Source organism: Antennarius striatus, chromosome 23, assembly GCF_040054535.1.
Source record: "Antennarius striatus isolate MH-2024 chromosome 23, ASM4005453v1, whole genome shotgun sequence".
Classification (NCBI taxonomy): Eukaryota; Metazoa; Chordata; class Actinopteri; order Lophiiformes; family Antennariidae; genus Antennarius; species Antennarius striatus.
In genome coordinates, this window is record NC_090798.1 from 9111517 (window position 1) to 9124736 (window position 13220).

The 13220-nt window shown below is 40.1% G+C and overlaps 1 protein-coding gene across 1 annotated transcript in view; it reads left to right on the plus strand.

The window, feature by feature from the left end:
• Positions 1-13220, plus strand: part of mta2 (metastasis associated 1 family, member 2) — a 47268-nt gene that overhangs the window by 2765 nt on the left and 31283 nt on the right. The gene's annotated exons all lie outside the window — the stretch shown is intronic.

Here is a 13220-nt window from a genome sequence, read left to right on the forward strand (position 1 = left end):
CTATTATGTCTTGCTTTGTTTGTATGGACAAAAAAACTCTTTTCTTCATCTTTTCCTCTTTTCTCCGTCACTTTCTTGGGGTCCATAGCGAATACGTACTCAAAAAGTTATTATATTTGCTCAAAACTATCAGACTACCTCACGGGTCGAGTGCTGAATGCCGAAGTCACTGCATAAGCACCGATCTAGCTCCACACAGAGGTGGAGTGGCATCCCTCTTAGCCAGTGGGATGCCAGGAAGATACGTAATAGGTAATAGCCAATGGTAGAGCAGCTTCAGGAACCTGTGGGCGATTCGAGTATCAGCCGATACTGTGTTTTTACATTACTTAAGTTGAAATTTCTCTCGTAAGTAGAGGCAATATTTTCCTGCTGAGAAATTTCGTAAGTAGAAAATTTTTTAAGTAGAGGTATCACTGTATCTTTGTTTCTATCCTACTTTATACAGGCATAAATGTGAGATTCAACAATTGAAAACTTACAATCACTATGTGAAGATACAGTCATTACAAAATATTACTCAATGTTTACTTGTAATTTTTACTTGGACTAGAATACATTTTAACTTGGACTTAGACAACGCCATTGGTATGACATAGTTTAGTTTAGTTTTTTAATTCGATAATATTATTTTTCATTTCAATTGAAAAAGGCGTGAAATATAGAAAGCGAGGCGAATACACATTTACATGCATCGCTGGTTATTCCTGCCGGTCAGAGATCAAAAGTCTAAGACTACAAAAAAGTATTGATAATATCTTTCATTTACCTTCTGATCGGTCTGTCACCACTCCTACCCCCTCTCAGCATTCCCCATTTGTTGTTCAATTAGAATTTTAACGCAAAATCTACTATAAAACACTCTATTCTCATTTTCTTTCAATCGATCGTCCTCGCCTTATCGTACACCAATTTGCGGGTTTAGTTTGTAAAAAAAGAATCCTGTTTTTTTTAGTGCTGTCAGGCAATTAAAAAAATTCATCCAATTAATTACAGGATTTGTAATTAATTAATCAATCTAATTAACCACATTTTAATCTCATACCTGCTAAAGGCCCCCAAATAAAGAATTTGAATTCTAGGACATTACAAAATTGTATTGCATGACTAATCAATAGAATACACCAAGAAAAGAAAATTTGAAATCCACATTTTTATTGGTTAAGTGTGCTTTATAAATGAAATTTTTTTTTTTAAAAGGCCAAGCACATCAGCAAACCAATTAGGCCAGGTGCATTTCTCAAAAATGCAAAACGAATACAGTTCAATAAAATAAATAAAATTCAGAAATAAAATAAGACTGAGTCTCAAATAGGCACATAAGCAGACTCTCAATCAAAATTAATACTAAAGCTAACTCAATACAGCAATTCAAAATGAATAGTATAACATGCCTCTAAATAAGGCAACTAAATGGCAAGATGCCAACAGGCTTTTCCTTTAAAAGGGTAAGCCAACGTTCAACTCTGTGTCCTTGACATGTTTTGCATTTAAATGATACGTTAGGCTGGAGCTGCTTCGGTGATATGAAAATTCTCTTTTACAAAAGGTACAAATAATAATAATAATAATGGATTCGATTCATATAGTGCTTTTCTGGATTCTCAAAGATGCTTTACATCGGATCCATTATTCATTCACTCCTCATTCATACTTGGTGATGGTAAGCTACGTGTAGCCACAGCTGCCCTGGGGCAGACTGACAGAGGCAGATTGGCAGCGCAGAATCACTGCGTTTTTGTTGATAGTCCCGTCTTTGTTCTTTTTACAAATAAACTTTCCGCCCAAAGGTCCGAGTGGGCTTGCCTCGCTCTCCTGTGTCGCGTCCATCTCTGTTGTCAGTCACTCTGCTTTTGACTAGTGGCGCAGGTAGGAAGTGACGTGCCGCTGCAGCCTACGGATCACTCAGTGGGCCAAATTTAAAATGCTTGACTTGCCACTCGTGATTAATTGCGTTAATTTTTATAGCGCATTAATTTGCAACATACTTTAATTAATCTAATTAATGCGTTAAAGTGACAGCCCTAGTTTTTTCTTTTTTATTGGGCGAGAGGCGGTCATGACCCGAGTGCATATTTAATGATTGGGAGCTTTAGGGTCACTTCAGCTATTTCCGTCAGCTTGTGGAAATAGCAGCATGCTATTGTTTTCTTATGTTATCGCTGAGGGATTTTCGGAAGTTGTAAGTTTTGGACTTTTTTTCCTAAAAATAAGAACGCCACTGTGGCTACACAAGCTAAAAACCTTGTAGCCATATGGAATTTACTTCGCCCACGGCGAAGTGGCGAATGGCTAGCGCGAGCCCAGACATCTGACCTTAATTGTTGTGAGAAATGAATTTTAGTAGTTTGATTGTTTTGCTGTTGACCATCGAGTTCAGATAGGGGTGGTATATTCATAACTTTTATGAAGCTTTAAAGGGACAGTAAAGTTAATTGAAAGTGACAAATATGTTATTCATCATTCTGAAAAATAGAAGAAAATTTTTTTTAATATGTGTAGCATCATCCCTTTGTTCAGAAAAGCTTAAAATCTGCCACAGCAGCTTCCGCATTCAGTGGTCACGTGGGTGTCATATGTCACTGGCGATCAACATAGCTTGGCAGCCTTAAGAAACAATGCAATCCACGTCGCGATTAACTCCAATAATGTCATGGTTACCTGAGCGTTGAACAGTTGTGTCAACAGAACAATTGTTAATGACGCCAGGACAGCTGTAGTCTAATAATAAATCATCCGCAGTGGTTTTATGTAAAATGCAGACATCAACAGACAGTAAACAACCTTTTTTTCACAAATTTATAATATCTCTGTAAACGAAATAATTGTAAGAAATAATTATAAAATAATAAAAAATCAATTCAAGTGACTGCACTAATGAGGTTTATTTTGAAATATAGCGACTTACAAACAGTGCATTCAACGTAGGAGAAATACTGATCATCTCCAATAAAAGGGTGAACAAGTCAATCAAATAATAATTTCAGTAATGAAAATTAGTGGTTGGGGACCGCTTATTGAGGGGTAACGGGAGACAATGACACCTAGTGTGTTGGGACGTCCGGTCTCCTCTGGAGTTAGGTTTTCTTTTCGATCACTGCAGAACATCCCTCTTCACAAAGACAGGAGGTTGGAAATGGAAACAGGGTTTTCGATACTTCTTGGGCAATCTCAGGGTAATCTGCCTTGATTTTAATCCAGTACACTGGCGTGGTTGACATAGACGAATGTAACAGAGAATTGGGGAATTTTTCAAAATAGAACATCTTTCAGATTTCAAAACAAATAAAACGGAAGTAATGTATATTATTTTTTCTTTCTGTGCGACATGGTACCAAATGACCCACAGACTGGTACGGGTACGCGGCCCGGCAGTTAGGGACCACTGCTTTAAAGGACTAGCATTATTTCTGATAAATATGTTCCACACATAGCTGTAAAGATGAAAGTCAAAAGTTTGAAAAGAGCTCAATCTCACCTTGTTAAATAATCCATAAATATTCCCGAAAGCTCCAGATCCTGATCCACCAACAGTTTAAAATATCAATGGACAGCTAATTTATTGAATATTCCACAAAAAAACATGTAAACAAATAAAAAAATAATTATTAATACAGTGATGCGTAGAAGAATTTCCACAGCAACTATAGTAGATTGCTTGTGGTTTGTTCTTTGTTTACATTCTACTGGCTGAAAACAAAAAGCTTTTGAAAGCACGTTTTGTGAGTTGAAAAAAATCACCTTGAAAACTCACATGAACAAAACAATACCAAAAATTATTTTCAGATGTTCATTTTGAAAAGCAAAGTGGAAACAGGTCCGTGTTGACAAAGTGCATTTCTAAAATATCACTGTGTGAATGTAGAATTTTTCTAAAACATAAAAGAGTTTCCATTTTCACTCAAGCTGTTGTTGTGTAACCCAGACCTGACTATTATACTCTTATTTAGTTCTTTTTTATTATTGTTTTTTCATTATGTCACATCTACGCAGTTCAGCAGATCAAAGAATCAGGCACCACCCGCTGCACTTGTAGACACCATGACCTTGTCCAGCTTCTGAGTTGTTGCCTCTGGATATGTCACTACAGCTTCTTGTCACCACCGCTGACATGGTAGTTTGTTGGGAACATGTTGGTGCTCTGTCAGCTTGACAGTCGCATGTCCCAACTTTACATCTGTACAACATGGATGTACTGTAGCTTTATGTTGAGACAGCGTTCCAATGGTAACATTCAACATAGGCCTCTTTAACAATATAACCTTCCTAGGCTGGACACTATTTTGCATGGTTAGAGTTATAGAAAGTATTCTTTTGATCGATATGATTATGAACAATTATTTCATTACAGTGCGCCCTCAAGGATTCGTGCATCAACGATCACGACTTCACTTCATTGTGGATTTTTGGTATGTAGTCACGTGATACCGTACGTGCATTCTATTGGCTGACGGCATCCGGAAGTGCGCTATGTTCCGTGAGTGTCGTACTTTGGTGTGACACAAAAGTGCTTTAAACAGTTGATAAGAGTGTGGGAAAAGGTAATACAGATAGATGGTGGTTTAATATCAGCATGAGGAGGGTTCATAAAGTTTTAATTTCCGTAAATAATAAGATTGTCGCACTATCGCGGAATTTGTTAATCTTGTGTGGTTCCTGGAACGCATCACCTGGATGAATGAGGGTGCACTGTATATGATTTTATGTATTAGTCTGGGCTTGCGCTAGCCATTCGCCACTTCGCCATAGGCGAAGTAAATTCCAGATTGGCCACAAGGTTTTTAGACTGTGTAACCACAGTGGCGTTCTTATTTTTATGGAAAAAAGGCTAAAACTTATTAATTTTTCACTCGCTAGCTCCGCTATTTCCACTAGCGAGCGGCACTAGTGAAAATAGCACCGCTATTTCCGCATGAAAACGGAATTTAGCCGAAGCATGCCGATGGAAATAGCCGAAGTGACCCAAACGCTCCCGATCATTAAATATGCACTCAGGTCATGACCTCCTCTTGTCCAATGAAAAACAAAAATATTGTTTTTTTTACAAGCTGAACCCGCGAATTGGTGTACGACAAGGTGAGGACGATCGATCAAAAGAATCCAGTGTTTTATAGTAGAGTTTGTGTCCTCATTAATAAATAAATGGTGAATGCTGAGAGAGGGGAGGAGTGGTGACAGACTGATCAGAAGGTAAATGAAAGATATTATCAATACTTGTTTGTAGTCTTAGACTTTTGTTCCCTATGACCGGCAGGAATAACCAGCGATGCATGTAAATGTGTATTCACCTCGTTTGCTATTTTTCGTGCCTTTTTAAATTGAAATGAAAAATCATGTTACTGAATTTAAAAAAATAAGATAAAATAAACTATGGCATACCAATGGTGTTGGTGGTGGTCAATGTTAAAATGTCTTCTAGTCTAAGTAAAATTTACAAGTAAACATTGAGTAATATGTTGTATGACTGTATTTTGTATCTTCACATCGGTGAATGGAAGTTTTCAATTGTTGAATCTCACATTCATACCTGCATAAAGTAGGACAGAAATAAAGATAGTTCAGCTTGAACTGTTGACTTTAGTGTATTTTTGTAGGTAAACTGAACAGAAGATTTTGCCCTCAGAATGCAGGAAAACAACCCCATTTTCTAAAAAAAACCCCACGTCCCCCCACAACTGTCTTGGACACAGTGTGTGGCTTTTTGTGGCTTACTCAATTCTTTTACACTGAGCCACAGTGGCTTAGTCATACTACCTCCTAGTGCAAGCCCAGATTACTATTAGCTGATTATGAGACTCAAACATTACATCTGATTTTGTAATTGCTCTATATGGATGCTACACATTTGCTGTTACCATCAAACAGGGCTGAAAAGCTGCTGAGTCTCTCATAGTACATTTTGTTCTCATCGTCTATTTGCTTTATCTTGTGTGTACTTTGTAATTTCCATAGCATGAATGCAGCCCGATGTGGTAAAATCGCAGTTAGCAAAGCATAGGATTACGTAATTGCCTGGAAATTAAATATATATGCACCCAACACAAGTCAGGTTGGAGGCTGATGGATAGAAGAAAAAAAAAGCATTTTGTTATAAAGCAACCAATGGCATTTTCAGACCCGAACCCTTCAAAATGAGTTCATATGGAAGAAATAACTTGAATTTTCCACTCAAAATTTGGGTTGATGCTACTGACTGGTGTGTGTATGTCTGTGTGAGGAAACACCGATATTACCAGAGCCCCAGAAGCACACTGTGTTCAGCCTGCACGCAAGAACATTATTGTCCCCAGAGATTTGTCAAAGGGCTTCCTCCTCTTTATTCAACCTCAAGCATCCAGCCCCATACGTTCACAGCTAACACTCATGGCTGCCTTAGCAGCTCCCCAGCACACACTGTTGTTTTTTCTACCTGCCAATGCTTAATTATATGATCTCAGTGCAGGGTTACATTTGTTCCGTCTGTGTGCACGCTTTGTAACTTATCCTTGCATGTGAGTGACTTACATTGCATATCAAACATAGGAGTCAATAATTGCGCAGGGTCAGTTCACCAATTTTTTTCAAATTTTTTATGATTCACTTGGAGGCTGTTCATCAGGCTCCCACTGATGGTTTTTTCTTGACGGCGAAAACCTTCAGCCACAGCAGCACTAATGTCCTGCCTGTAGCTGTTGTCTTTAACATGATGAGATTGTTCTGCAGGTCTAACACCAAGCTTAGGTTTGAAGCTGGCTGAATTACAGTATTTTCCGCACTATAAGGCGCACCTAAAAGCCTATAATTTTCTCATAATCCCATAGTGTGCTTTATATAATCCGATTCGCCTTATATATGGATTGATATTTAATTTAATTTAATACACTGTTATAATCCCCGAAGGGAAATTAAGAACGCACACTCTAGTTTTTGTTAGTCAATCAAATCACACACATTCATATTAGTGTGTACAGGCCCCTGTAATACACACAACCACACACAAGGGGGCCTGTAGGCATGCACAGGAGGTAGAGTGGCAGGCAGCTCCTTCTTGGTGCGCCTCAAATGAGCAATTTGTAATGGGGATGGCACCTTGCTCAAGGGTGCCTCGGCAGTGCTCTGGAGGTGAGCATTTTTTTGGGTGGGAGCAAGAATCGAACCGCCAGTCTTGAATCATAGGACAACCCGCTTTACCACTGAGCCACTGCCTCCCCTAATAATATACGCATTAATATTGGTTAAAAACATGATCGCTGAAAAAAGGCGGCAGTCTGGCCAGCAGTCATGTCGCACTACGCCACCAGGGGCACCCTCACAAGGCACTCGGGCCTACGCCCCTTAACAAAAGTAGTCAAGGGGCGTCACTAAACCGCCGCTCTCACTGACCTGCTGCCTGACGGCAGAGCAGCCTGCGGAGAGCATCGGTGCCTGGCTACGATAACGTAGCAAAACGGAATTTTCAACAATTCTATTAATCAAGTTTGACTGACTGAGCTCAGTATTTCCCAACCACTGTGGCGCTGGAAATAACCCACTTTAAACTTGATAGTCGTGTGTCGGTGCTAATCTGGAATCTAGACGGTCCATTCTATTAGTTTGCGGAAACACACAGAGAAACTGGCATAAAGGCGAATGAAAGACCCCCAAAGCTGAACTTCCAGCATTTTCTGAAATTTCAAGAGCAGAGTCACTGCTAGCATTTTCTGAAATTTCAAGAGCAGAGTCACTGCTAGACAAAGGTGCCTGGTGTGCTGCAATGGATTTGCAAATCTAGTTGATACCTGAAACAGCATGTTGCAGGGGGGCGCATTTAGGTTTGTGTATTCTGTCTGGCAGCGATGTGCTGTGAGATTAATGGCGGTAAGACACCGACGTTAAAGTCAGTTCTATGAGTAAAACAGCGTCGCATTTGCCAGTAAATCAGCAGCCTGACATTAAAACTGGTTAAGAAATTGTTTAGGACACACAGTGCAGCAGCAAATAGCTGCACCTCACCTCAGACTGGACCACCGATCGATCAAAACAAGATTTAATCAACAAACGAAGACCAACGTCGGAGGTTAAATATGTTTCGAACTTCAGATCAGGAAATAATCCGCCCTGTTCTAACTGAGTGGTCCACTCATAATGAATTTAACCAGTTTTAATGTCAGGTTTTTTAATATGGCGTATTTTGCCAGACAGAGTGGCAAATACGCCACTTTGTCTGGCTCTTACCTCCGTGAACCTCACCACACGTCACTGAGAGCTATAGAAATCAAATTTAATTTGACAGGTTTTACATAATTTTGTACGACAGTACAAAATTATCTTATTTATTTATTTATTTATTTATTGGTAGTACTCTTATCAGTAAATCTCAGCAGCTAAGGAAAACACCCCAACGTGTTGACTTCTTTCCAAGATGGCAGAATGATCAAGCGATCAGGTTTCCTTGATGAGGCTCCACACAATGACGGATTTTTTTGAAAACGCAACTTTTTTAAAAACGCATCAAACGATTTGTGTCCACACAACAGCGTTTTCAAAATAATCTCCGTCCACACGTAAACGCAGCAGTGCATTTTTGAAGATGGCTATAAGCATGCCAAACCATGTGGTGGCAGTATTGAGTCAAATATTATCCAATAGGAATCCTCCGTGTTTTGTTGTCACAACACACGGGCCCATAAATATGACGTCACAGAGGTTTTCATCGCAGGCAAGACGTCAGCCTTTTTAAAAAGTTGCGGATACACCGTCCACACGACAAGGCAGACCCACTGTTTTTAAAAAAATCCACCTAGGCCAGCATTTTCAAAAAGATGCGTTTTCGTTCCGGTTATCTGCGTTGTCGTGTAGACGGAAGGCGTAAACGCAACAACAAAGTTACGTTTTCAAAAAGTTCAGGTATCATGTGGATGGGGTCTCAGAATGGCCTCATTGAAATAACAATAGGGACCGTTCACAGCTGATTAAAGGTACTCACAGTCGTGAATGATCTAGCTAGTGGACGGATAGCGCAACTACAGCCACTAGTTTTTTAAATCTATTTCAACTTTTTTTTATATGCGCCTTGTAATCCGGTGCGCATTATATATGAAATAAATTATAAAATAAACAATTCATTAAAGGTGTGCCTTATTGCGCCCGTATAGTGCAGAAAATACTGTAGTCATTGGCTGTGTTCTCAGTGTGTTCTACTTCTACGTCTATAAGTTACAAGCAGCCTGTAAGTGTTGTAAGTTAAGACAAAGGAAAACTTTCTAGCAACACAATCAGCATGTGTACTAATTGATTTATTCAAATTCAAGTCTATTTGAATATTATCATAACATAAGTGCTAGATCCCATTTTTTAAATACTTATTGTAAAAGTATATTGTGAATGTTTTCATGGTCTTAACTTATCAGATGTCCCACTCTCAGGCATTTTTGGATCTGTTAGCGTTTCATTGATTGACTGAGCTGTCCTGCTGGACTTTGTCCACTGGAATACAGGAAGGAAACAAGGGCTGGGATAAAATGACTTTTTCAGCCAACACTTTACTTTTATGATAGAACATGTCATGACAGGTGCGCAATCATGCAGATCCCCTTGTAAGACTTCCGTCGGTGTTATATAATGCGGTACCGTTGTGTTCCTTCTGTGTACTGCTCTTTTTGGAGACAGATTCCATCGGTGTGCTAAGTAGAGCAAGAATTAGTCCCTGCCTGAATCCCTTTGTCTCCATCTTTACTGGTAGTGATAAAACCCATGAGATCCTCTGCATGATCTGTACATGCTTGAAGCTAGAATAAACGGAGTTGCACTGAAGTCCTAGGGCTGTGCAGACCTTCATTAACAGCACAAGGAAGCTTTATGGCTGTGTTGGTTCTATGGTGAATGATGTTTAGCCTCGTTGGCATGTTACGATTGTTAATATGGCTAATCTTAAACTTTTTGAAGAGGATTGTGTTTGAATGAGGGCATTATATTCACTGTTATTTTCAGTTTAACCTATTTTACCAGGTGAACCCCATTGAGATTTAAAATCTCTTTTAGAAGGGAGTCCTGGACAACACTGGAAGCAATGCGCAAAGTTTCTTAATGGTCCCATATTATGCTTTTTTTAATTCATGTCTTTCAGCTGCCAGATGTCCAACTTCACTGTATTTGAAATTTGTTGCCCCAAAGCGATCCATGGTCCTCAATATCTTTGATTGAATATTGATAAAATCACTTCCGCCCCCAAACGCTTGGTGTTAATGGGGCATGGCTCTCTGCTCCCTATCTCCACCCCCCTCCCCCCCTTAAGCTGCCTCTATCAACACTTTCAGTAACTACGTGTTTCACTCTTATTTTCTCATGTTTGTGTCTCCTGTTAATAACTGTTGATTTCTCTGCGCTGAGCGTAGAGCCGCTTTCTCAGTCAGCTAACGTGACTCCGTTGTGTAAACACTACCTGGGCTGATCCTATTTAGACCACCGGTAAGCATTGTGAAGAATTTAAAACACATTATTTGCAAATGGGACAAAAATCAGTGGCAATGACAACGGATGTTTACAGACAGGACGTATGCTGTTTCCCGACAATTGTCACGGACAATGATAGATCGCAGGGAGCGAAACTATCGCAGTCTAAATGAAACATGGGAAAGGTAAGCCAAAGCGTTTGAGCACTCCATCATTGTTCTCGTTTGCGTGCGTCCTTGCGTCTTTGACGCATTTTTTTAACAGGGACACACGATGTTCCTGAGACGCAGGCTTTAAATGCACTTCCATTCAACAAAAATATTTCCGTTTTGTATTTCTGTTTCTCCACTTAAATCTCGAATCCGGAAGTTGCCATTATGTTTTGATCTTGCACGAGTTTCTCGTCACGAGACTCACCTTCGTGATTCTGCCTTATTAAATATTGACCAAACGGCACCATGATGTCTCCTCATTTTAAACATGAAACCAATTTTCCCATAAGAAATAATGGAAAGTATTTTAATCCGTTCTTACCATTTAGAAAAATACCTAAAATATTATAAGAACGTGTATCTAAACAACAATGAAGACGTAAATGTGCACAAGCAGTACATGATAAAGATAAAGCATTATAAACCATTTTGTATAATTTACTTTACGTTTTAGAGTGGTTGATGGCACTAGCGTCATCATGGAAGGGGAATCCCTTCCATGATGACGCTAGGTAACGCGCCTCCAGGGGTTTTCTCCCTTCTCTCTCTCTTCCGTGGAGGTGAATCTGGCTGGGCAGTAGCCTTCCTCTATTCTTTAAGAAGGAACCTGTCCATTGTCAGTTGCTTCTGCTTCAAGATAGTGGAAATGGCTCGTACACCACTTTCATATTTTGCTATAATTTCTGTACGTCTTTGCGTACGTAATTTGCGTACGTGTTACTCCGCTGGCGGTCTGAGTCGAACTGACGCTTACCCGCTGGCCGAGGAGCGCAGCCGAGGAGCGCGTTCGGGTCGACTCGGCTAGTCGAGTACCGAAAATCTGTTCGGGGTCTGATACATTTTCTACTCGAATTTTTTGGTCGAGAACCGATTTGGTCGAGTATAGAGGCGGTCGAGTTCAGAGGTATCACTGTATATTGAACTGGCTGTTGAGCGGGCACCGTCCCTATTTTCCCTATTCTGCATCCACTAACCTACAGTGAGGAAAATGCAGGGGTATTGCATCATGTAATGAATAGAGAGTCAGGCACTTCTATCTTAGTCAGATTACCAGTTTGGCCTCGACTTCTTGCGACATAGGGAGCAGGGGAAGTTGTGTGTGTGTGTGTGCGTGTGTGTGTGTGTGTGTGTGTGTGTGTGTGTGTGTGTGTGTGTGTGTGTGTGTGTGTGTGTGTGAACGTATCCAGCCTTGGTCTCTCACAAGACTGGGAATGAGTGATAATTTCACCTCTTGATTTCTGCCTGGATTATTTCACATGCAGGTTTTTATGTCAGTTTAAGTAACCCTTGACTGGTGACAGTTAATATCTGTAGGGCTGTAAATAAAGGCTGAGGCTGTTTCTTTATGACTGGTGTGGATACACGCAGTTGTGTTTGCTATGACGATGAGGATACACCTTTAGCGGACACACACGCAAATGGCTGAAGCGGCGCTTATTAGTTAGCCAAGTGCTAGCTGACTTCAATAGTTTGAAGAAGGAGAAGATATACTTTATTGATCCCCTCGGGGAAATCACTTGTGAGGAACGTTCAGTGTGTAAGCTGAGCCATGTCGTTACCACACACCGCGACCATAGCCTGAAAAAGACCCCCACACACACACACATACACCTGACAGGAGCGGGTCTAACCAGTCAGCCAAATGCTAGCTGACTTCAACAGTTTATGAGGAACTTTCAGTGTGTAGCTCTGAGCTAGGACATTATGGCATAACGCTACCATAGCCTGAACGAACTCCCCCTCGGAGATGGCCATGCCCTTGGGCATGTCAACCAATCAATATCGTGAATCACTCTGTCCAATCACAGAGCGCAATTTGTTGCCCAGTTCCTTTCGGATTCAGATTCATTTGTAATGAATTTAGGACAGGAGTCAAGAAGGAAGCAAACCCAGAACATCCTTGTAAATGAGAAAATATGAGCAGTTCAGTTGGTGGATGGATGAGGATGACCATCCAATTGAGGCATACAACACACAGTCATGTGTCAGGGGTGACAGATTGGTGAGAACAGTTATATGACTGTAACCATTGAGAAGATGCATGCATGCATAAAACATCACCATAATCTAAAAACATTAGTGTAACAGTAGTAAGTCCTTATGTTGTCATCAAAGAGTGGCAAGACCTAATTCTGATATTTTTTAAAAAATGATAATTTGAGTATTTTAACCAGTTAAAATACTCAAACCAGTTCAAAAACCAGTTTAACCGGAAATTGCTGAGTGATCAAATGATGTAGGTTTTGAGCTGGACAATAACATCATCTTAGATTTATATGCACTTGTAATAGTTTAAAACTTATTCTATTATAGTTAATCTGTAATCTGATTTGTCGGAGACTGAGTGCTCTATCCTGTGTGGGAGGGGCAGAATAAACAACAGTGCCATTTTGCATAAAAATGAACCATGGCATTTGTCACATTGTGATCTAAACAGTTAATATAAATATGTTGATCAGTAGTGCTGATGAATGCTGGCTTGGGGCTGATAGGAGGAGCCAGGTGAGGAAGAACATCGGAGCGTGTTGAGCGACGGTAGACTTGAAGCATATCATGTGGGTATAGAAATGTAGTCATGTTAGATGTGCAGCCATCATA